Here is a 24,705-nt window from a genome sequence, read left to right on the forward strand (position 1 = left end):
ATATATCTCAGGGTCTGGATGTAGGTGGTTGTTGGGTTGCATACAGCTCGCTGTTTGTGTCGCAGTGTACCAGACTCTTAATGCAGGTGTGCCTATCAGGCATTCGTTTGCTTATCCAGTGTATAGCTAGTTTCCCTTTCACAAGTACAAGTGCTATAGCCACGTATCTGTGTGAGGGTTTGGGAATGGCCTGGACGTAGCCCATGAGTGCAAGCAGCAGGGAAGGGTCACTATTGAGTTGCGTCATATGAGATACAGTCTTAAATATATCACGCCGGTATGAGACTATTTGATGGCATGTCCAAGTCATATCGGTGAAGTCTGCAATAGGCGCCTAGCATTTGGGACAGTTGGCTGGGCGGTTGGGGTCCAGTTGATGGAGTTTGCCTGGGGTAACATACGCCCACCAAAGAAACTTGAAGTGTACTAGTTTGTTCCACTGATTCAAGCATATTAATTTTATTTGCATGCATCAGTTGTACCATTAAGAATCTGCTAAGGGATAACCTAGGTCTTGCTCCCATGCAGCAAGTATTTTTTTATCGCCTGTGGGGGTTAGTGCTAAGCTAGTGTGGTATAGTTTGGAGATAGAAACTACTCTGATTCTAATGGGTAGGTTGGCATCTGAGCTCTGATCGCACCATGTAGCCTTCTCAGGACAAAATGTTTTATCAGGGGGTCATTTTAGAAACATGTGTCCTCAGTACGCGAGAAGAAGTGTCTCTCTGGAAAGAGGTCCCCAAATGTTTTTAAGGAGTACCTGCCTAAGGTGCGTTGGACTAATGCTTCATGTGTAATGGGTACGCAGGGGTTGGCCGCTAGTGGGATTGCCGGGGAGTATAGCAGTTGTGTCCACCCAACATATGCAACAGTCTCATCCATGCCCAGCTAGTAGTAGATAAAATTTGTATATATAGTGGGTCGCGTGGCAGGCCTGTCGGTAATATAGGAGCCAATGCCACAGGGGAAACCAGATCCACCTCAGGTTTGGCATATGGTATACGTACATGTGGGTGGTGCCAGTGTCTCACAAAGCTGCTTCGGGCTACCAAGTAGTATAACTGCATGCTATGAACTCCAAATTCTCTGTGCTCATATGGAAGAGTTAGTGTGGCCCAGCCTATGTGTGGCTGCTTGCCTCCCCATACAAGTCTTTTAAGAATAGAACGAAGTGTGGCAAAGAATACATTTGTTAATGGTATGGGGGGTATGTTCTCAAAGGGATATAAAAACTGGGGCAAGACTACCATTTTGAAGATGGTGATGCGACCCCGCCATAGATAGGGGGATTCTGATCCTTCACTTTACTCATTCCGCCAGCCTATACATTGCCGGGAGGTAGGTAAGGTGCAGTATTTGCTCTTTTTCTGTGTGTATTTGTATTCCCAAATGTTTAGTGGAGGTGTTGCTCTACACCAGAGGAAACTCGCTCACCACAGGTTGCATTGCAGCTGTCAGGGGTAACAGTTTGGACTTGCCCTGGTTGACATGAAGACCTGATAGGGCCCCATAGTGCGCTCTCTCTTGGAGTATTGGTGCCAGGTTATCATTTGAGTGTCTTTTGTAAAGGATAATGTTGTCTGCGTATGCTGTGACTAATAAAGGGCAGGGCTTGAATTGCAATTCTCTAGTCTAGTACTATATTGAATAACAAGGGCGGCAATGGGCATCCTTTTCTGGTTCCTCGCGATAAAGGAATTGTATGTGTGATCGTGCCCTTTAGTCGGATTCTAGCTGTGGGTATAATAACCGAATGAGGACGGGGAACTCTCAGTTTTTGTAATGTGGCATGCAGAAAGTCCCATTGCACCAAATAAAATGCCTTTTAGGCATCCAATAGCAAGGATTATTTCTGTGTATCTTCGCAAAGGTTCTTAGCAGTAGATCTGTGCGGGATGAACATAGACTGGGCAGGGGAGATTAGTTGTTCCATAATAAGCGAGAGGCAAGTTGCTAGCATTTGCTCTTAGATTTTATCAAAATTCAGCAGCGATAAGGTCCGGTACGATCCAGAGAGCGCTGGATCTTTTCCGGGTTTAAGAAGTAGGATAATCACTGCTTCACGGAGGGAAGGTGGGAGCTCACCCTGTTCCATTGCTTCCCTGTACACTTCAAAGAGGTGGGGTTCCAGGAACTGTTTGTATGTTTTATAGACGGTACTTTTGTAACCATTTAGCCCAGACGCTTTGGAGCCATCCATGGAGTCGATGGCCAGTTGAATCTCTTCTACTGTGTAGGGTTTGGCAAAGAATTGTTGGTGCACCTTAGGGAGCCATAGCATTGCAATCTGCACCAGGTACTGCGTACAGTATTGGGCATCCGGGGATACCTTGGTGGTGTACAGATCAGTGTAGTATGCAAGTACTGTGAATTGGATGACAGTGGTATCAGTAGTAAGTGTACAGTCTTGTCATCAGAAAGCAGGAATGTATGATTGCCCATGGGGGGGCGTAGTAGTAATTTGGCCAATGTTTGCCTGAGTCTTCCCATTCCCCGTATCACCCAGCTGCTGCATATTTCCCTAGGTAATGACTTTTTCTCTCAGCGGCCTCTCTGAAATCATCGAGCAGAGTTGCATGCTTAAAAGATGGTTTGGAATCTGACTTTTGCGCTGTTCACATTTTAGTGCTGTTAGTTTGTTTTCGATGTGGACCAGGGTGTTGCGATGGTCTCGCTTTATGTCCACATGTTTGGACAGACATATCATCCTGGCGTATTCCTTAAAGACTTCCCACAGTATCGCCCACGAGTTTACTGTGCCCTTATTAATTTCAAAATATTCCACTAAAGTGGCACGGAGTTCCCAGTGGAACACCTCATCTTGTAGAGCCATACTTGGAAATCTCCATGGTCTCTCAAATCCGTTCACCCTGGGGACCCATAGTTTAAGTATTACAGGGGAGTGATCCGAGAGCGTGCACAGAAGGTATGATATAGAGGATACCCTTGGCAGAAAGGCAGAGGTTAGTAACCAGTAATCAAGCCAGGTCCACGTGTCATAGTGTGTGGAGTGGTGTGTGAATGCAGTTTGGAGGGGTTTATGCTGCGGCCAAGCATCCACTAGTGGGAGCGTGTCACAGAGCTCCTGGAGTGCTGTCCTTTCACAAGACTTTGTGGACGGGGCTTGAGCAGTGCTATCAAGATATGGCTTAAGTAGTATGTTAAGGTCTCCTCCCATGCAGCTATAATCCACATCAAGTTTATCTACTTGAGTCTGTAGGTGGGTATAGAATCCTAGGCTGGCTGTGTTTAGGGAGTACACATTTACCAGTATGACACGATGCCCTAGGAGATGCCCCATTACTATTAAATACCGCCATGTGATATGAGAGAGGTGGTCTTGCAGGTGAAAGGGTATTCACTTGTGGATCAGTATGGAGACCCCCTGGCATATGAGCTATAATTAGGAAAGAAACAGCTCTGGCCCCATGCTGTAGCAAAAGTATGAGATGTCTTAGGTGGTAAGTGAGTTTCTTGTAGGAAGACTATATCTACCTGGTGGCATTGTAGGTAGCACAGAACCTGTTTGTCTTTGCATTGGTTATTAAGACCCGCATGGTCTAAGTTGCCAGTGTTATATCTGCGAATGGGTTCACGTCAGCGTCTCTCGTCATGTTGTAAGGAGTAGAATAATGGATACGGTTGTGGCCTAGGATATCGCTACAGTAATTGTAATAGAATTGTAAATGGTCCCAATGTAGGACACCTTCCCATTTCCGCCTTCCCCTCCCATCCCCGGATTTCTTTTTCTGAGGAAATCCCCCCAAAAAGGTAGCTATAGAAACATTTTAAGTTTATCCCAACAGGTGTAATTAGTCTGACTTTCTGCGCAATCGCATCGGGGTGGAAACGCTTCGCCATGCTCCCCTCTATGTGCTGGATTAGTAGTCCAAGGAGAGGTAACGTAGTCCATGTCTATGTTTCACAGTATTTCCACAGTTCCTATGTTGTTCTCCGAGTCTCTGAGTATTTTCTTGGGTGCGTTCCCTCTTCAGCATGTCTTATTCATGATGCAGAACCGAGGTGCATGTCGGCATCAGATTGAGCATCCGGTGGTGTACCCTGGGTTGATTCCTGATCCTGCGGGGGCACTCTGCAGAGTATCTTTGGCAGAATTCCTGCATCGCAGTGGGACATTCGAAGATGCGTGCTTTGCCATTCATGTTGACATGGAGCCATGCCGGGCATATCATTCCATATCGTAGGCCTAGGTTCCGAAGGGCAGCCTTAACCCAGTGTATTTCAATCTGGCCTCCTGCACCATTGCCATGAAGTCAGGGAAGATAGTCAGTTGGAGCCCTGCCAGTTGCACAGTCCCTTATCTTGTGCCAGGCGCAGGATCGTGTCTTTGTCTCTAAAGTTCAATAGGTGGGAAATAAGCGGTCTCAGCAAGCAGCCAGGGCTGGGCCGTTTCCCCAAGGAACAATGGGCTCTCTCCACTACAAAGGTAGGTGTGAAGTAGTCTCTGCCAAAGAGGTCCATCAGCAGGCCCTCCACAAACTGGTCCAGCAAGCCGGTGTTGGTGCAAGGCCAAGAACATATATATTGTTCTTCAGACTTCAGAACAGGAGGCAAGCAGACAGTCCTTAGTGTCACTCTGGGTTCAAGTGGTGTATGTTCAGTCCTTTTCACCCAGGCAAGGAAGTCAGCAGGCAGGTCAGCACAGGAGAAAAGCAGTTTCTAGCAGAGAATCCACAAGAAGTGTACTGAGTTGGTAGGGTCAGATACTCAGTGGTGCATTTGAAGTGGGGTAGACTTCAAAGAGGGGCTTTGAAGTGCACAGAGATACTCCCTTCCTTGGCTACAGGCTTACTAGTCATAGTCATAGAGTTTTATTAAGGGCACACATCACCCCGAGGGGTCTCAAAGCGATATGGCGAATACTGGTAAAGGCAAAAAAGGGGGGGGGGGTGGACGGTCAGAATAGCTAGGTTTTAAGCTTTATTTGGAACTGTTTATGATCCTAGATTGAGCGAAGCCTGCAATGGGAGTTTGTTCCAAAAGCAGGGGGCTAGAGGGGGAAATGATCGGCCACCGTGCCTGGTGGTACACACCCTGAGTAGAGTGAGAAGATGTTTAGTTCCAGCCCTGAGGTTCCTGTGGGGGAGATACCAGTTCAGTTTTTTAGCCAGGTAGCTCACCCATTTCCATACAAGGTCTTGTGTACCAGACAGCTGATCATAAATCTGATCCGTTTCCAAATTGGGAGCCAGGAGAGAGTTTTCAGACTTGGCGCCAATGGAGGCCGAGGTGGAAGGTTTAATACTAGCCTGGCAGTTGCGTTCTGCAAGACTTGGAGTCTGGTGACAAGCTCTTCGTTCATTGAGGCCATCAGAGCATTTCCATAGTCTAGATGACTGATGATTAAGCATTGGACATGCTGTTTTCTTTACTCCAATGGAATCCATTGGAAGATCTTACGTAGGCTCCACAACAGACCATAACAGGTGCTCACTATTTGTTTTATCTGGTCTTTCAGGAATAGTTTGTCGTCGATTTTTACTCCAAAGTTGCGTACCATTGGTTTAGGAGAATGACCAGGGCCAAGGCTTTGGGGCAACGAGTCGTTAGACCAGTGTTCATGAGCCTTGCCAAATAATATGATCTCGGTCTTCCTGGCATTGAGCTGCAGATAGTTAGTTTGCATCTAGAGGTTTATATGATTCATACCGTTTTTTAATCTAATTCTGGTATCAGTTGGGTTGGGACCAAGGGTGATTAGTAGCTGGGTGTCATCAGTATATGACAATACATCAAACCTGTATGATGAGATCACTTTGGACACGGGTGCCAGATAAAGATTGAAAAGCATTGGACTAAGTATGGATCCCTGGGGGACTCCCTTGTCTACCATGCAGCTACTAGAAGCTAGAGTGCCCAGGTGTACGATGGTGGTTCGGTCTTTTAAGCAGCTTTCTGAGCCAGTTTAGGGCTGTTCCTCTGATACCCATCTCCCACAGTCATTGTTCTAATATACTGTGGGAGATGGTGTTGAAGGCAGCCGAGAAGTCTAACAGGACAAGTATGGCTGACTGTCTAAGGTCCTGGGCAAGTCGTATATTGTCGACTACCTCAACCAGAGATGTTTCAGTGCTGTAGACAGCACGAAAGCCTGACTGAGTAGGGTCCAACAGCTCATGGCTTTCCAAATAGTTTGTTAGCTGTTTGTTGACAGGAGAGTCAAGTACCTTTCTAAAATAGGGGAGCAGGGAGATGGGCCAGTAATTGCTGGGCACATTGGGATCGGCTAATGGTTTTTTGAGAAATGGCTCGACCCTGGCTTCTTTCCATTTATTAGGGACCGTTGCTTGAGTTAAGGACATGTTAAAAATATCAGTAAGACATTTGAGGAGTGCTGGGCCCAGCACTGACAGAGTATGGGGTAAAACAGGGTCGACGGGAGATCCAGATTAATTTTGAGGAGTGCCGTGCTAACTTCTTCTTGAGTAAGTTCAACAAACTCTTCTAGCAGTGCTATCAGGGATGTCTGGGTGCCGTCTTGCTCAGAATTTTGTTGTTCAACATTCTTATTGAGGATGGGGTTATGGATACCATCAATCTTTTCCTCAAAGAAGGTAGATAGTGTGTCTACCAATTCCTGTGTGGGTGGGCTGTCAGCTTGGCAGGAAGTGGGATTAGTGAATTCTTTTAACATCCTGTAAAGTTCCTTGTGTGAATTAGCAGCCTTGTCGATTCTATTGATAATATAACTTTTTGGGTTAATTTGATCTTTCCCAGATAGTGTTTGTGAATAAGTTTATAAGCCTGTCTATCCTCCGTGCTCTTTGATGCTCTCCAGTTACGTTCAGCTTTCCTGCTAGCTGGTTTGTCGGATTTTAAAGATTCTGTGTACCAAGGTGATGCTTTGAATTTGTGTTTGACCCTTGAGAGAGGGGCAATAATGTCAAGGGTCTGTATAATTACATTCTCAAAGGTGTCCACCGCATGGTCTATTTTTTCAGAGTCTATTATATACGGGGAGCTGAAATTGGATAAAAAGGCTTCTAGACCGACTTTCCTCCAGGGTCTGGTAAGTTTCTGTTCATTGCTGGAATTTTCATGTATTGGAGGTATTTGTAAATAAAACTTCAATAAGCTGTGATCAGACCAGCTTAGAGGGGTGGGTGGCTCAACTTTGGTGTTGGATTCATTGGTGAACCAAAGGTTGAGGGTGTGGCCTGCTTGATGGGTGGGTCCAGTTACCCTTTGTAATAGTCCTAGTGTGCTGAGGCTGGAAACCAGTAGGTTGTGTCGGTATCAGAAGAGAGTTCTGCATGGAAGTTAAAATCTCCAATGGGAAAGAAATTGTCAGCCGCTAGGACATGAGGGGCAATAATCTCCGTCAGACGGTTAGTAAAATTAGTTTTTGGGCCCGGAGGTCAGAAATCTAGGGCGCCTCTCAAAGTTCCCTTAGTTTGCTTTTCAAACCTAAAAATACAGAGTTCAATCTATTCTAAGCTGATGGTTTCTAGTATGCTGACCTTCTGTCTATCTCTAAAGACTATTTCTAGTCAACCCCCTCTATTATAACTTCTGTCAAGTCTAGTCAGTTGATATTCAGGGGAGAATGCAATTGTCACATAGGGTGGAGCGGCCTCGGGGAGCCAGGTCTCGGTTATAAAGCAAATATCTGGCTTTTCTGAGTCCAACAAGCTCCATACCTCCAGTGCATGTTTAGGGATTGAATTAGCATTAAAATAAATCCCTGCTAGTTGTTTTGGTTGCTCAACATGTCTAGAGGACATGCGCAAGGGCCAGCTGTTGCCCACTCCAGACGTGTATTAGAGACAGGCAGCCGGCACACAGGGCTAAGAGCAGAAAAATTCCAACGTTCTCTGTGGCAATTTAAAAGTTGTAATCAAAAATCCAATGTTGTTGTTAAAGACTATTTATTATTACATGTCCAAAGAAACTGTACATAATACATCTTCTTCCTCTCAATCTGGAATTATAACTTATTAGATGCAATAAGAAATCCTCAATGCTAACCTCTGATTAGGGTAGGTCTCAAAGTGGTGAAAAACAAATTTGGGAGTTTGGCACTACCAGGACATGAAAACTTAAAAGTGCATGTCCTACCTTTTAATTACACAGCACCCTGCCCTATGGGTTACCTAGGGCCAACCTTAGGGGTGCCCTATATGTAATGAAAGGGGAGTTTTAGGCTTGGCAAGGGGTTTTAAATGCCAAGTCAACATAGCAGTGAACCTGTACACACACACGGGCTCTTCAGTGCCAAGCTTGAGACATGTTTAAATGGCTACTTAAATTGGTGGCACAATCAGTGCTGCAGGCCCACTAGTAGCATTTAATTGACAGGCCCTGGACACATACAGTGCATTTTACTAGGGACCTATTAAGTAAATTAAATAGGCCAATTGGGTATAAACCATGGTCCCCATGTTTAGGTGGGCAAGCACATGTACCTTAGCACTGGTTAACAGTGGTAAAGTGTCCAGAGTTCTAAAATCAACAAAAGAAGTTTCACAAAAAGGGAGACAAACAGGCAAAACATTAGTAGAAGCCCATATTAAGCTGCCAGGTATAACACACTGTTTGCTGTGGAGCCTAATGTGCTCCACATATTATTCAATGTAATGATTTGTTGATCAGGCCAAGCTTTGCAAACTCGATCTATCCAACAACGCTTGATGGTCCCCTAAATTATCACACAGAAAAGCGCTAATACTTATCTTCATTACAGGCAGGCCTGCAGGAAGTTTGGGAATGTTGCAAGGAAAGCTATCTCTCTATGGCTCATTTCCTTCGGTGGATTTGAGAAGGGGTACAAAGGGGCAATGGTAAAATTGCACGACTATGGTTTTATTTGGCTGTTCAGTGGAAGAGTATGGGATTTAATGAATAGTTGAACCAAAGCATGACTATCTTTATTTCAGCGGTGATTTAATATCTCTTACTGACAATAGTGTATGTTTCTGCATTACAAGTAATGCATATGCACATTGATATGTACAGACTACAAATGTTTGTAATTGTACCAAACATTAGTAATACACAGCAAAGTTTCTTCATGAAATCACAAGATGAGGACTTCAAGGAAAACTACCATCTGCATATTTATTTACTTGCTAATTTTTCTAAGTTACTGATTGCTCTCTGTGAAGGTTAAGCCTTTCTATAACTATATCTCAATCTGGAGCAAGTACTGAGAAAGGCACCCTTTTTGCCATTTGGTGTATGCACAAACACATAAAAATGAAACACATATAGAAAAAAAGCAAAATACATTTTTTCTCTTCATTTTTCTGTGGGATTACATTTATGTTTTAGAAGCGCACACTGGGTGGGGTTGTTCTCTTTGTGTAAAGTGATGTTTCTCACCAAAGAACACACTCAAGCTTGTTCCAATGAATGGGCACAATGGGGTGTAATATCTCTGCCATCCTTCCTGTAGCAGGAACCAGAGACAAGCAAAGGGCATGGCTAGCCTAGAAACATAATCTCCTTGAAAAGCAGAAATTTACCACTGTCATCCACCAAATGGGAATGCTCAGGATAACTAATCTACATCTCCTTGTTAAACAAAATGTCTCTTTGAATTTCTAGAGTTCACCATGTCTCTCCCTCCTCACTTCAGTGGCTGGGTCTCCACCCTCCAGCTACAGGAATGCAGGCAATACACTTCCACGGGCTGGGAAGTTATCATTGCCCCCACCCCTATTTCCTCCATCCTGTGCCATGCTAAACCAATAGCATCCAAATAAATTCCATGCTACTTTGGTAATTAATACTGTGACACAACCTTTTAAAGTTAAACAAAAAATAATACCTACTCCAGCATTTGCAGAATCTTCATTTTGTTGGGTGTATTAAATGTTTGCTTCATTTAACTTGAATAACCTCTTAGCCAGTTTTTCATGATGAGGGTACTACTTGATTCAAGCGCAGCCAACAGCTCTCTGTTTCTCTATATAGGCATCCCGCCATTACTTTACGCTTGAGACCCCAGAGCTGATCAGTTGCCCTTGCTGAAGCGATGGTCCAGAAGCAGCCTAGTAGTGGACAGAATGTTTATGCGGTTCTAAAGATTATCAAAAGTAATTAATATAGCATATCTCAGTTTTTTTATCCTCAGAGTGCATGCTATCTCAAATGTCTACTCTATGTTCATGAAACCATGCATGAAAACTTCCACCTTGACTTAAAACCTCTGATTGTCCCCTCTCATTTTTTTCTTTCAATTGCCCTGTCCTCAATTTCCATCAACTCATCTCTTCTCTTTGAATACAGCCTACTCTATATCATTTGCATGTTTGCATTAATCTATATTATTGTATTTCTGCAAATTGCTCACACCTCATCTCAAAGAGCACAACCTGTCCTTCTTTGAAAGTCATAACTCATGAATATTCACTAGGCATGAAATTTGAGACCCCATTGGGGATCACAAACAGTGTCTCAGAGAATGTTGTACATGGCATTTTGCGACTCGCAATAAAGCAAAATTTGAGAGTCGCAAATTGTCATGGTCGTACACCTGGACCTATACCGTAACGGGATTTTTTGGCAAGTACTTGTACAATCTTTATCCTTCAACATATAAATTATGCAATAAAACTGGTTGTCTTTATATAGGAGCATTTCTCTCACCTTCCATGAACATAAAATAAGTCATTTCACAGATTTGAAGGTACTGAAGGCTCTAATGGCAGATCCTACCAGGAGTGTGTGAATAGCTTCCACCAAATCCACCCAAAAAGTTTTGCTATGTGCCTTACTTAGTGTATCAATTTAAAATCACGTCTGTGTTTTCTGTGGATCAAACAAAGAACTCCTTCCCTCCCCCAGTATTCCAGGTCTATCTTGTTCAGGGTGCAAATGTCTTAAGAAATGATATCACTGCCAAAAACCCATGAAGCTACTTCACCCTATGGACTGTAGGATTTCAATTGCCATGATGCTAAACTCCACTTGCCACACTGAGAAGAAGTGTGGTATTGTTCCAAATCTAGTCATTTCATCACTTCGTGCTGGTCCAGATTCACTTCTTCAAAAACCAGGCATTGAGCTATTCAGGTTATCTTCTATTTCTGGAATTATTGAAGTTACCTCTAAGCCCTTCTCTTTTATGGCTGCATATTCCTAACTTACAGATCACTGTGGGCGAGACACAGCTGATGGTTCACATTCAAGACTGGTGAGGCTCCAGGCATGAATCAGATGAGCATTGTCTTTACTCTATGACCCATCTTAATTATGGGGAGCTAGTTTTTGATATGTTATGCTCTTCAGGCCCTAAGGGAGCTTTAGGGACTCCATGATCGTCAGCCTAAGTCAATGTAGATGCCTCAAATTGTAGAGTAGCTATCTTATCAGAGAAGCTGATAGGCCAGACAAGGTATACTTGTCAATGTCCATGTTAATCACCTACTCACCTCCGACATGGAAAAAATAGGAAGTAACAAAATGAAAAAATACCCCAAAAAACAAGTTACTTACCTTCAGATATTTTCATCCTGGTGGACACTCGATATAACTGTAGATTCCTCACCACATGACTCTCCCCAGGGGCTAAAATGGATATGGATAAGTCCTTGCTATAGGTCCTGCACACCAGTAGGTGATGCCATCCGCCTCTCTCGCAGCTCAATCCTGTCTCAAGACATGATCAGACTGACTGCATGAAGGCACCATCCCTTCACGCAGATGTCAGTTTATTCAATGAAATTTTCTAGGTGTGACTGACAAATTGTCCAGACCAGATCTCAAAATATATTTTGTCACATCCTGGCCACCCTGTGCAGTCTGGGCAAAGGAGTTAAGGAAGTCCTCAGGTAGGCATGCTAACTCTCACTCACCATATACCAGAGAAATCCCAGAGGCACACTGCATTCAAAGTTCAGAGAGTCAAGCTAGCAGAAGCCGAACAAGATCTGAACCAGGCCAACATGATGGACAGTCAAGGCTTCATAAAATGCAAGCAAGGGTTCCAGAGTTGACGGCTTATTTTGCAAGACAAGATCTCAGTCAAAAGGTTAGCTTTAGTTTCCACTGTGGGCATCTGTAAATCCAACACTTCTGTGGTTCTGTGCAGCATCCTTGTAAAAGAGGCTCTTCGATTACAGCCCCAAGGACAAATTCATTTGTTTCTGGTGATGTCTATGCCACTGGCATTTTGCAGCTCAAGATGAATTCCACCATCAGTGTTAGAAATGAGGTCTCTAAATGGCAGAGGTATGCACCTTTGTCCAAGTAGGGACCCTTGCTTCTAGTCTAGTCCCTGCTCACCCCCTTGGTAGCTTGGCACAAGCAGAAAGGCTGATCCCAAAGGCAATGTGTAAAGTATTTTTACCCAAACACACAGTAACACAGTGAAACACCACAAATGAACACCACACCAGTTTAGAAAAATAAAGTATCTTTAAAGTATACAAGACCAAAATGCCCAAAATCCAACATGCATGTATCAAAACATCACTTTTAGAACAGTTACTTAAAAAATAGCACTTGTAGAAACAAATAGCTCCACCTGTGACTAATACTTCATCATGACAGACATAAAGCCAAAGTACAGTGAAGACCGCGAGGTGCGCGGTGTCAGGCAAAGAGTCACACAGACTCCAAAACAATAGTACCTTGGAAATGAAGTCAGTAGACGATGCATGGTGTCGTGAAGGTGAGGCGCCGGTGCTGAGGCAAAGCTGGTTCCTTTCTACCACAGGGGAGGTGAGGCATTGAGTCCATGAGGAGGTGAGGCATCAAGTACAGGATAGGGAAGTTAAGTTGCATTGGCAGTGAAGAGTCGGTGAGGTGATGCGATGTTGAAGAGTTCGTGAAGTCACACTCGGTGATTATTGGTCCCACGATACCAGGATGCAGGCACTGGCAGTGACGGCGTTGGTGTGAGAACTGGCGTCAGGAAGGCCGATATATGCAGGCATTGGCGGGAGTCGAATGGCATCGGAGCTGCAGTGCAGGCATGGTGATGCATCATGCGCTTCAAGAGTGGTGACCTCGGCCTCGGTGCAGTTTGCGGCATCACTGATGGCATCAGAGTTGTTTTTCTTGCTTTGCAGCACCACTTACACAAATCTCAGGGCCCAGGGACTGGAATTGGCCCCCTTTTGAATGCAGGAGTCCACAGATGAGTCCAGGTGCTGAGCAGTGGGTTGCAGGTGAAGTCTTTGTGGCCCTGAGATTTCAGAACAGGAGACCAGCACATACAGGCCATTGGAGATTCTTCTTTAAGCTGGTTTACTGTTAAGTTCCAGTCTTTGACCTTTCCTTGGTAGACACAGCAACTGCAGGCCAACCCAGCAAAGCGCACACAGCAAAGGGGCAGTACTCCTCCTTACAGCTCTCCAGCTCTTCTCCTTGGCAGAGGTTCCTCTTGAATCCAGAAGTGATCTAATTGTCTGGAGTTTAAGGTCCAATACTTATACCCTATTTTCTCTTTGTTCTCTTTATGGCAAGGGTCTCTGAGCCCAATTCAAACTGGTTCTGTGCTCTCTGGAACAGCATCACTACAGGAGATGGAGACAGCATTGTGCAGAGGAGACACTTCCTATTCAGATGCTATTGAAACTCCTCCCACCACTCTTAATTCAGCTATGGTCTATTCAGCCCAGCTATGAGTCTCTCAGGAAAGGCAGGAGACACCTCAACCCCCCTTGTGGCTGTCAACAGTGAATGCACATCCCCAGCTCCTGTCACTCCAAAACCAGACAGTCAATACACAAACAGCAGATGAACACATGATGGTTAAACAAGAAAATGCCTACTTTCTAAAAGTGGCATTTTCCAACACACAATGTAAAAACCATCTCCCTAAAAAGAAGTGTTATTAAATTCTGAGTTCAGAGAGCCTAAGCTCCATCTCGTCCCAATTGAAAGTTATACTTGTAAGATGTTAAAAAGCAACTCCTATGCCTATGGGACAAGCAACCTTTTCAATAGTGAAAAATGTTATTGACAGTATTTACTAATAGGATGTGTAAAATACACTGGCACATGTCCTACCTTTTACATACATTGCTCCCTGCCCATTGGAGTATCTTGGGCCTACCTGAAGGGTGCCTTACTTGTTAGAAAAGGGAAGATTAGGGGCCTGGCAACTGGGTGCACTTGGCAGGTCAATATGGTAGTTACAAACTGTGTGCACAGACACTACAGTGGTAGGTCTGAGATAGATTTACAGGGCTACTCTGTGGGTGGCACAAGCAGTGCTGCAGGCCCACTAGTAGCATTTGATTTACAGGCCCTGACACACTCAGTGCACTTTACTAGGAACTCACCAGTAAATCACATATGCTGATTATGGATAAACACAGAGAGCATATGCACTTTAGCACTGATTAGCAGAGGTAAAGTGCTCCAAGTCCTAAAGCCAACAAAAAAAGGTCAAGAAAAAATTAGAAGGAAAAAGCAAAATGTGTGGGGATAACCCTGCAAAAAGGGCCATTTCCAACAATCAATGTGTAACAAGTGGGGAGCAAGTTGTCCAACTCATTATTGTCATCTTCATTAGGAGATATAGGCTTAAGTATTTGAAGAGCATCAGAGGTATAACAAAGAGGACCGCTAGCTACCTGAAATACTGTCTGTGAGGCAAGGAGCAACAAAAGAGTTATCCTCACTATTCTCAAAAATGGTAAAATATGTATCATTCTGGGAATGAAGGGCCACAGTACAAAGGTAAACTTACACCTTTGTGGAAGTTTATGATTGTTTGCTATTCGCAAAGATGTTTTACTAATAGTATCTTTACGACTGTGGAGTCTCTACACATGAAAATATGGACTGTCCTATATTTGTATGTGTGGAGACTCCGCAGTGGCAAAGATGCTAGTTACAAAATACCTTTGTGAATACCAAAGAATCCTAAACTTACAAAAACGCGTAAACTTACCTTTGTGAATTAGGCTCAATGTTCACAGGACAGCTCTCTAAAAATTGCTGGATGAAAATTGATGGTTTCTTTGGGATATTTCGGACCAAGCTTTACAGGGGCATGAACTGAAATCAAGAAATAATATATGCATGTTTCCTTAACAAGATATACAATGGTACTGTTTGCCAGATTATATTCAAGTCCTGAATTTTTTTAGTGTTCATGGGAAAGGATTATGCTATTTACCCAGTAAGCATCCTTTCTTAAAACTCCATCTCGTCCCAATTGAAAGTTATACTTGTAAGACGTTAAAAAGCAACTCCTATGTCTATGTGATAAACAACCTTTTTAATAGTGAAAAATGTTATTGAGAGTATTCACTATTAGGATGTGTAAAACACACAAGCAAATGTCCTACCTTTTACATACATTGCTCCCAGCCCATTGGAGTATCTTGGGCCTACCTTAAGGGTGCCTTACTTGTTAGAAAAGGGAAGGTTAGGGGCCTGGCAACTGGGTGCACTTGGCAGGTTAATACGGTAGTTACAAACTGCGTGCACAGACACTACAGTGGTAGGTCTGAGATAGATTTACAGGACTACTCTGTGGGTGGCACAAGCTGTGCTACAGGCCCACTAGTAGCATTTGATTTACAGGCCCTGACACACTTAGCACACTTTACTAGGGACTCACCAGTAAATCAAATATGCTGATTATGGATATCCACAGAGAGCATATGCACTTTAGCACTGATTAGCAGTGGTAAAGTGCCCTAACTCCTAAAGCCAACAAATAAGGTCAGGAAAAAATAGAAGGAAAAGGCAAAATGTTTGGGGATAACACTGCAAAAAGGGCTATTTCCAACAATCAATGTGTAACAAGTGGGGAGCAAGTTGTCCACCTCTTTATTGTCATCTTCATTAGGAGAAATAGGTTAAAGTATTTGAAGAGCATCAGAGGTATAACAAAGAGGACCGCTAGCTACCTGATATACTGTCTCTGAGGCAAGGAGCAAGAAAAGAGTTATCCTCACTATTCTCGATATTGGTAAAATATGTATCTTTCTGGGAATGAAGGGCCACAGTACAAAGGTAAACTTACACCTTTGTGTAAGTTTATGATTTTTTGCTATTCGCAAAGATGTTTTACTAATAATATCTTTACGACTGTGAGGTCTCTACACATGAAAATATGGACTGTCCTATATTTGTATGTGCGGAGACTCTGCAGTGGCAAGGATGCTAGTAGCAAAATACCTTTGTGAATACCATAGAATCGTAAACTTACAAAAACGTGTAAGCTTACCTTTGTGAATTAGGCTCAATGTTCACAGGACAGTTCTCTAAAAATTGCTGGATGAAAATTGATGGTTCCTTTGGGATATTTTGGACCAAGCTTTACAGGGGCATGAACTGAAATCAAGAAATAATATATGCATGTTTCCTTAACAAGGTATACAATGGAATTGTTTGCCAGATTATATTCAAGTCCTGAACTTTTTTAATGTTCATGGGAAAGGATTATGCTATTTACCCAGTAAGCATATGTTCTTAGCATGTAGAGCTGTAGATGCACATGCTTTGCATACTCCTGCCACTATTGTTGGGTCCCAAAGTTTGCAAGTTGTTTTTTTACGAATAAGTCTTTCCTAGGCATGACGTAAAGTGACTCCTCCTTTCGGTGATAGTGCGCATGGGCACAGACACCATTGTTAGATTATTTTCCGCAAGAGGGTGAGAATAGAGTAAGTATAGTACAGAGATGTCCATGTGTATTTCATGTAAATAATGCAAATCTGCAACAGCTACAGGTGCCCAGGGAGGTGGGAGGGCACATGTGAATCTACAGCTCTACATGCCAAGAACAGAGGCTTACTGGGTAAGTAGCATAATCCGTTTGAGGCATGTGTGCCGTAGATACACATGCTTTACATAGACTATATAGCAGTATTCTCCCAAAGCGGTGGATAACCAGTAGATGTTGCAGCTGTTTGAAAAAGTGTTTTAGCACTGCTTGGCCTACATTGGCTTGTTGACGTGCTAACACATACACACAGTAATGTTTGGTAAAAGTGTGTGGTGTGGACCATGTTGCTGCTTTACAAATGTCAACTATAAGGATGTTCCCTAAAAAGGCCATAGATGCTCCTATTTAATGAGTGGAAGGTGCTCTAGGAGGTATAGATAAACTTTGTTTAGCTATAGTGTAGCAGGTTTGAATGCACTTAACAATCCATCTTGCAATACCAGATTTAGAAATGGGATTGCCTTTGTGAGGTGTAGCAAATGCAATGAAAAGTTGTTTTGTTTTGCGGAAATCTTTTGTTCTTTCAATGTAGTAAAATAGCACTCTTCTGACATCAAGAGTATGAAGAGCTCGTTCTGCTACCGAATCAGGTTGAGGAAGGAACACAGGCAACTCTATTGATTGGTTGATTTGGAAAGCAAAAACCACTTTGGGAAGGAAATTTGGGTTGGTGCGAAAAACTATCCTGTCTCTATGAAGTTGAAAGAAGGGTTCCTCTAAGGTTAAAGTTTGTAGCTCAACAACTATCCTTAATGAAGTGATTGCAATGAGGAAGGAGACTTTCCATGAAAGAAACTGTAGTTGACAGTTGTGTAATGGCTCAAAAGGTGGACCCATGAGCCGTGTAACACAATGTTCAGATTCCAAACTAGTGCTGGAGGTACCCTGGGTGGTATTATTCTCTTACAGCCCTCCATAAAGGCTTCAATTACTGTAACCTTGAACAGAGATGGATGTGGTCTGTTTTGCAAATATGCAGCTATTGCTGCAAGATGCAAACAAATGGAAGTGTAGGCTAAACCAGCACGCTGTTAATGCAGAAGGTAACATATGATATTTTGAGTAGATGCATTTAGGATATTTTGAGTAGATGCATTTAGGAGATCAATATTGTTTTTAGTACAATACATAACAAATCGTTTCCATTTAGTTGCATGACATGCTCTGGTAGTAGGCTTTCTTGCTTCTTTAAGAATGGTGATGCATTCTGGTGGCAAGTTAGGATATCCAAACTACATGACTTCAGGAGCCCAATCGCTAGATTGAGCTCCTTTGTATGTAGATGTCTGACTTCTCCATGGTTCTGCATGAGAAGACTGGAATTGAGATGTAGTTTTTGATGTGGAACTACTGAGAGTTCAAAAAGTATAGTGAACCACGGTTCACATGCCCAAGTGGGAGCTACTAAAATGAGTATGAGGGATGTTTTTCTGAGCTTCCGAACCAGAAATGGAAGAAGAGGGAGAGGCGGAAAAGCGCTGCCAAATATCCCATACCAATTCATCCATTGGGCATTGCCTTTGGATAGAGGGTGTGGGAACCTGGAGGGAAAATGTGGTCATTTTGAGCTGTACACTGTGGCGAACAGATCTATTAGCGGGAATCCCCAGTGTTGAAAGTATGGAAGGAGAACCTGGAGATGAAGTTGCCACTCGTGAATTTGTTGCTGCCTTCTGCTTAGGAGGATGGCAATCTGATTGTCCACTCCTGGGAGATATTCTGCCAGAAGATGGAATTTGTGATGAATTGCCCAACGCAAAATCGTCTGAGAGAGGTTTGTCAGTTGCAGAGAAAGTACCCCCCCTACATTGCTGTCATGTTGTCAGTGTGGACTAGGACAACTTTCCCAATGAAGTGAGACTGAAAAGCTTTCAGTGCTAGATATACAGCTAGAATATCTAGCTAATTGATGTGCAGAGCTTTGTACCTGTTGTCCCATAGACCTTGAAATGTCAAGTTGTGAAGATGGGCACCCCAACCTGTGAGGGATGCATCTGCTCTTAGCATGACCTGTGGAACAAGGTCAATGAAAGGTCACTCTTTTGATAAGTTTAGTGTGTTCCACCACTGCAGAGAGTGATGGGTGCAGCTGTCTACCATCACTAGATCTGTTAATTGACCCTGAGACTGATTCCACTGACGTGACGTCCGCACTCCTGTAGAGGACACATGTGCAATCTTGCATGAGGCACTATTGCGATGCATGATGCCATCATCCCTAGCAGTTGCATGAACGTTTTGGCTGCTAAGTATTGATTGGCCTGAAACTGCATTAGCAGGGATTGAATATTCTGAATTCTGGCTGTATTGGGACTGGCTTGAGCTGTGCAAGTGTTTAGAGTCACTCCCAGATAAGACTGCATTTGTGAAGGCTGAAGGTGAGACTTTTGAACATTGACTGAGAAACCCAGTTGGTAGAGTAGGTCTAATGTAGTCTGAGTGTGGTGTAGACACTTTTGGTGTGTGCTGGCCTTGATGAGCCAGTCGTCAAGATATGGGAAGTCATGAATTTGTTGTCTTCTGAGATGTGCCGCTTCTACTGCCAGACATTTTGTGAATACTCTAGAAGCAGTAGCTACTCCGAATGGGAGTACCTAGAATTGATAGTGTCTTCCTGCTATCAGAAGTCTGAGGTATTTGCGATAAGCTGGGTGAACCAGAATATGAAAGTATGCATCTTTTAAGTCTAGTGCGTACATAAAACTGCCTTGCTGTAGCAGTGGTAGGACCTGTTGAAGCGTGACCACATGGGCATTTTCTGAAAGTATGTACAGGTTTAATGTCCTTAGATCCAAAATTAGTCTTAAAGAGCCTTCTTGGGGATTACAAAGGCAGAGTACACTCCTGAACCTTGGTACTGTAATGAAACTGGTCCAATAGCTTCTTTTGTGAAAAGAGCTTATACCTCTTGTTTGAGAAGCTGCAGGTGTTTTGACATGAGTTTGTGAGTGCGAGGTGGAATGTTGAGAGGATTACTGGTGAGCTCCAGGCAATAACTATGTTGGATAATGCCTAGCATCCATTTGTCTGATGTTATGGATTGACAAATGGGGATAAATTGTTGAAGTCTTCCTACGACATGTTAGATGATCAGGGGAAGTGTAGGCAAGTCACTGCTTATTGGGAGAAGGGGAGCTATGTGTTGGCGTGCCCTTAACTTTACCCTTAAAATTGTTTCCTCTGTACCCTCCTCTAAAGAAACCTCTACCAGAAGAGGGTTGCATGTTGGATTTGTACGAGGAAGTGTTAGGGCCTGAGGATGTCATTTTAGACCCTGCTCTATAGAATGAGTGATGAAAGGAGCCTCTGCTTGAAGGAGATTGCAGTACTTCCATTGATTTCGCCACATCTGTGTCTTTTTTAATTTTTTCTAAAGCCTCATCAACCTGACGTCCAAAAAGATATTGTTTGTTAAAAGGAGTATTTAAAATAGACTGTTGTACTTCTGGTCTAAAACCTGAAATTCTAAGTCAGGCAGTCCTTCTTGGACTAGCTCTTGTGCCTTTTTCTTGTGCTCTTCTGGGAGGTATTGAAGTAGGCCTTTTCATCTTGTCCCAGTGTGCCCTGTCATACCTAGCTACCAGGCCCTGCGTGTTGGCAATGCACCAGTGATTAGCAGCTTGAGCAGCAACCCTTGTACCAAATGCGACAATAAGCTTCAAATCTTTATCTGGGGGAGGTGCATCTCCAGATGTCTGTGAGTTCGCTCTTTTATGAGCGTTAGAAACTACCAATGAATCTAGAGGGAGCTGTCTTTTAATGAAAACGAGATCAGAGGGTGATGGTTTATATTTTTTATCGACCCTAGGTGATAAAAGTTTGTGCACGAACAGGGTCCTTAAAAATGTCATCTGCATGTCTCATCATGCCTTTTAACAAAAAGAGACTGGCTAACTCTTTGTGAGGACCCTAGTGTCTTAAATAAAAAATCGTCATCTAAGGTCTCTTTATGCAGTGTAGCCTCATGATATGCTGCTGCTCTGGAAATTAGCTCTAGATAGGAAATATTATCATCTAGAGGTGAAGGTTTTGCAGAATATAGGTCTGGATCATTATCCATAGGTGGATCAATATTATAATCATCCTAAGGACCAGTAGGCTAAGGAATACTGTCATCATCATCATTATCATCCACATTTCCTAAATCAGGCTGTGTGTAAGGAGATCCCTGTGGTGTTATGTGTAGTGGATCTGAACCTGGCAGTATTAGTAAAGGTGAAGATGGTAGAAGTGGCGGAGGGGATGGGAAATTAGGATGGATAGGACTTGTAGCAATGTCTTTTTTATTCTTAAGGGGGATCTTGTATCCAGTGTCCTCTGAACTGACTTTCCTTTTGGAAGGGGTTTTGGCTAATATATGTCCAGTGTCTGGATTGATGTAAAGCTTTTTCTGCTTTGGATCCAATTTGTCATTCATAATGTCGAAAACTGGTTCCAGGGTATCTGAAATATCTTCTTTGGATGTAGGTGCCAAAAGTTTAGGTGCCGAACCAGATTTGTCATTCTGGTCCTTGGAAGTGGAAGGTTTCAGCTCAGAAGCGGACTTTTGTTTTGAAGCGGAAAGTTTCAGCTCCATAGCGGACTTTTGTTTTGAAACAGAGGATTTCGGCTCCAAACTAAATTTGTCTTTCGGAGTAGAATGTTTTGGGTGTGAAGACGATCTGTCTCGGCTCGATCCCTAGCCGGAAAGCTTGACTACTTGTTGCAGTGCCGGGCCCGGGTGAGGGGCGTCAAAAATGTAATCTCGGTGAAGGCAGAGGTGGTGCCGAAGCCTTATGTTTAGTGGAAGATAGCTTATGGGGTACAGGGGTTTTAGTACACATGACCACCAGTCCCGCTGGAATGTCTTCGGACTGCAATTTGATCTCTAGGTCAGTATCGGATACTGCAACTGAGAAGGCCTCCTCTTCTTCCGCAGCTGTGGCTTCATGTTCAGATTCTTCTCCAAAGATATCCGGAGTATGTTGAGTCCTTTGGCGTGCATTTCTCGTCATCGAGCCTGACGATCTCGAAGAGTTTTTTTTCGATCGGAACGACCAACAGGACTCACAATCTTCTTCCTTGTGCTCCGGTGAGAGGCACAAGTTGCAGACTTGGTCTAAATAGGTGCAAGGGTATTTGGAGCAGCACCGACAACAGAATTGAAATGGGGTCTGTTCCATCAGCAGAAGAATAGACTGACGAGGCTAGGCCCGAAGGCCATCCACGATGTTTTCGATCAAAGATGAGAGACTTTCCCCACGGAATGGATACACAGAGAGAGAGAAACACATATGATAACTATACCGACGATGAAGATGCAGTGGATTGCACACTGAGGGGAACCCGAAGGACGGTTGTGAACTGGAGCGCAGCGATACACGTCCGAACCCGATGGCGGAAAAAAACTATCTAACAATGGAGTCGATGTCCAAGTGCGCTATCACTGAAAGGAAGAGTCACTTTACCTCGTGGCTAGGAAAGACTTCTTCGAAGAAAAACAAGTTGCAAACATCCGGACCCAACACTAGATGGCAGGAGTAAGCAAAGCATGTGTATCTACAGCACACATGACTCGAACAGTACAGTTCCTAATGTCCCTATTTCTCTCTTTCCTAATATCCCACAGGAGGATATCCTTTGGCTAAGCCCTTAGTGAAGAGGGGGAGTTGAAGTTCCCAAACAATCAATGTTGGCATCCCAGACAATATTAGAGTCCCCCACAATTATAAGATCACCCTTTGCAAACTCTGCTGGAGACCTCAGGAAGTCTTGTAGGAACACATCCTGTCTTACTTTGTATACATATACTGTAGCCATGATGAGTTTTCTGTGTTGTAGCCACCCGGATATCTAAAGGAACCTATCTTTTGTAAACCAGTGTGCTTCTCAATAGCTTTAATTGTAGTAATCTATGAAAAAAGCCCACACCAGTGTGCTTGGTGCTGGCAGAGGAAACGTAACCTCATGTATATGTTTTAATTCTAGAGGCGGGACTTACTGTCTTTTTTAAATGCGTTTCCTGCATGGCAGCTATAGCATAGTGCTCCTCCGACAGTGAATGCTAGTCCTTAACCCTTTTGTTGGGATAATCCTCATCTTTAATGTTAAGTGAAAGAATTCTAGCCATGTGAAAAACCAAATGCTTTATAGAAAACATTAGGTAACTTCACATCAAAGCAGAATCCTCTACTCGTGGGATGCTACAAAGTTGATAATGTATGACAGCAATTCACTTTAATCCAAAACAAGGTGACTAAATCTGGATTCTAAACTTCCCCCTCTCTCCTCCTACATGGACCAAATAGCTTAACCAACACCAACAAAGAAAAAGAGTAGCTTTTCCAAACTGTGGAAGATACCCCATAAAGAGAGATCATTCATGACACATCGAAGGGAAGTGAGATACTAGCTCTTCTTCCCCCAGGCAGCATGCACCATGTACAGACACCAACTTATTTAATTACAGACAGTTACCATAGGAGTACTGAACCCCCATTGCTGGGCATAACGCTTATCAGATTGACTTGTAGCCACACCCTACAACAGGTTAAATTGTCTGCATTCTGATATACTCAAACAGACTAAAACGCACTCCTAGAATAAAGCTAGTCCTTCACTCTGAGCTGAGACATACAAAGTCGTCACTGTTTGTGGTCTTTTTGAGATAGATTCCTCCACCATTTTCCTCCTTCTAGCTCTCTGTATCTCTTTCTCAAATCTGGCCAATGCTGCAGCGTGTCCTCTCCCAATGTGTAAACAAACCTCTTGAGCCACCTACCCTTGCTGATGCCTATGTCATTCCAACGCTATTCTTTGGAACCACAGTCTTCCAGGTTCCACAGTCTTCCAGGTTCAAAAAGTGTCTCAAATGAAATGCTAAAAGGAAATGTCCATATGTACTTTATAGTTTTCTTCCTCAGTTTGTCTGTGATCACTGGAATGGCTGCTTTCATGGTAGAGTTGCAGGAGGGAAGGGGGATAGGTGGGATGTAGGCACTGAATTTACAACCTTGCATGGAGGCCAGCTCTTTGTAGCTATGGAATTGTGCAAGGATATCTATCATTTTTAATGTTGCTTTCCTCTGCAGCTACCCACCAAGTGGACCTTCTCTAATGAACTTCAGAGTGACAATCTCCCAGAAGTCTGAAAAAGAGACTCACTATTATAGCTGTGCTTTTAGGCATTGAAATGCCTATTCCAATGAATCCTTAGGCTCCGCAAGGCTCTTCTTTTTCCACTCATTGGACAACTCTCTCAAGGCAACTGAGTCTATATGAAGACAAAAGTGTTAATCTTGGAGTCAAATTCGACATTATCATCCTGGAGACCCTGAGAGAGATCAGCCTTGATTTCCTCTCATAATCCAGTCTTAAAAGTTTTGAGGGTGGCAATGACATCTCCCCCCTAAGGGCCACACTGGAGTTGCTAGCAGTGTGTTCCTTTCCGTCAAGATCCATTTACGGAGCAAACTGTTTAGCTGAGGATGTAGCTGTAGCAAAGTAGCCAGGAACTCCCTTCTTTCTTAGATGGCAGGAGAGCACCTACACTGGCTAAAATGGATTTTTCAAAAATGAGAGAGAGAGCTTCTCTGATCTCAGTTGTAAAACAGAAGGTGCATTATCTCCTTATGTAGGGACAGTAAACTTTAGGTTGCAGGAAGACAGGCTCATCATGGTGTGTGACGGAGCAAGCACAGAGCAGTCAGGCACCTACCTGCACAATGTCCCAATGAAGAAGGGGACACCAGTCAAATATCTTCTGTCCGGCATCCCTAGAACAACTTATGGTTCTGATCTCTCTTCAAAGCAGACCCTCAGGACAATTCCCTATGGGCCCCCTGATCTTCTTTTTCCCAAAGTTGATCATCAACACTTATTGGGACCTTTTAGGGTTAACAGGATATCAGCATGCACATCCATCTAAAAAAATATCTCCAGCTTACTCACTAGTACTCTTCAGTGGTTGTAATACTCTCAGGAGTTTTGACAGCCACTTTTCTCACTGGGCGATCCCAAGCCCTTGAACAATTAGTGAGTCCAGGGTATGCCTCACTCCCCGCTCTCCT

General features: G+C 43.5%; 1 protein-coding gene across 1 annotated transcript in view; it reads right to left on the reverse strand.

The window, feature by feature from the left end:
• LOC146822800 (fibrous sheath-interacting protein 2-like) overlaps nt 1-24,705 on the reverse strand; it is a 666,318-nt gene that overhangs the window by 629,080 nt on the left and 12,533 nt on the right. The gene's annotated exons all lie outside the window — the stretch shown is intronic.

This window comes from Triturus cristatus, chromosome 5_2 (assembly GCF_964204655.1).
Source record: "Triturus cristatus chromosome 5_2, aTriCri1.1, whole genome shotgun sequence".
Classification (NCBI taxonomy): domain Eukaryota; kingdom Metazoa; phylum Chordata; class Amphibia; order Caudata; family Salamandridae; genus Triturus; species Triturus cristatus.